General features: G+C 41.0%; 1 pseudogene; it reads left to right on the plus strand.

Annotated features, from left to right (window-relative positions):
* The first annotated feature begins 517 nt into the window (after positions 1 to 517).
* LOC101100839 lies at positions 518 to 1,143 on the plus strand (annotated as a pseudogene).
* The last annotated feature ends 509 nt before the right edge of the window (positions 1,144 to 1,652 follow it).

A 1,652-nucleotide genomic window follows, 5' to 3' on the forward strand; every position in this document is an offset into this window, starting at 1 on the left:
AGATAATATTGAAGCCAGGACATCTTGCATAATAAGTGAAACATCAATACGCATCCACACTTGGCCAAACATCCACACTTGGCCAGTGGAGTGACTTGGAATAATACTTTTGAGAATGGATTTTGCATAATATGAAGGAAGAGCTGTTCATAGATTTTTGACCCAATAATTCCACTTTCCATTGGGAAAAAATTAAAATGCCGAAAAATTAGATAATATAAATTATGAATATCATGTAAATTATACATCTATTAGAAGGAATAGAATTATTAAATTATATTTTTATACTTATATTACATATACATCTATTAAATTATATTTATGAAGATCATATGTGGAGAAAAGCTTTTATTTTTCAATATAAGTAAAAAAGCAAAAAGACAATTGTATTACTGGGATTTCACATGTGGATAACACAAATACATTGGATGCAGTTCTCTCTTCCTCAGCAGGGCCCCATGCTGAGCCATCCCACTTCATCTTCATCATTGTGGAGACACCTGCACTTGCTGCCTCCATGACTGAGCAGATGACATTTCGTGGCATCCTCAAGGGCCACAATGGCTGGATGACCCAGATTGCCACCACTTCCCAGTTCCCGGACGTGATACTATCTGCCTCTTGAGATAAGACCATTATCATGTGGAAGCTGACCAGGGATGAAACTAACTAGGGCATCCCACAGCATGTTCTTTAGGGTCATTCCCACTTTGTTAGTAATGTGGTCATACCCTCAGATGGGCATTTTGCCCTCTCAGGCTCCTGGCATAGAACACTTTGGCTTTGGGACCTCACAGTGTGTACCACCACACACAGATTTGTAGGCCACACAAGGATGTGCTGAGTGGGGCCTTCTCTTCTGGCAACCCAGAAGTCTCTGGCTTCCGAGATAAAACCATCAAGCAGTGGAATACTCTGGGTGTATGCAAATACACTGTCCAGGATGACAGCCATTTGGAGTGGGTGTCTTGCATCTGCTTTACATCCAATAGAAGCAATCCCATCATTGTCCTCTGTGGCTGGGACAATCTGGTCAAGGTATGGAATCAAGCAAATCGCAAGCTGAAGACCAATCATATTGGCCACATGGGCTACCTGAACACTGTGATTGTGTCTCCAGATGGATCCCTCTGTGCTTCTTAGAAGCAAGGATGGCCAAGTCCATGCTGTAGGACCTCTATACTCTAGATGGTGGGGACATCATCAATGCCCTGTGCTTCAATCCTAACTAATATTGGCTCTATGTTGCCACAGGCCCCAGAATCAAGATCTGGGACTTAGCAGGCAAGGTAATTGTAGACGAACTGAAGCAGGAAGTTATCAATACTAGCAGCAAGACTGAGCCATCCCAGTGTACCTCTCCGGCCTGGTCTGTTGATGGACAGACTTTGTTTGCCTGCTACATGGACAACCTGGTGTGCATGTGGTAAGTGACCATCGGCACCCACTGGAAATATACGGCGGAGCTTTAGAAAGAAAAAAATTGGTTTTCTGACTTAAAAAAATACATTAGATGCAAACTGGAAGGAAATACTTATTTTAGGAAGGTAGAATTAAATGTGGCCTTTTATTTTTATTTTATTTTATTTTTTTATTTTATTTTTCCCCTTGTAACAAAATGTAAAAAAAATCTAAAAAGATCCTAGAAGGTC

This window comes from Felis catus, chromosome D2 (assembly GCF_018350175.1).
Source record: "Felis catus isolate Fca126 chromosome D2, F.catus_Fca126_mat1.0, whole genome shotgun sequence".
NCBI classification, from domain to species: domain Eukaryota; kingdom Metazoa; phylum Chordata; class Mammalia; order Carnivora; family Felidae; genus Felis; species Felis catus.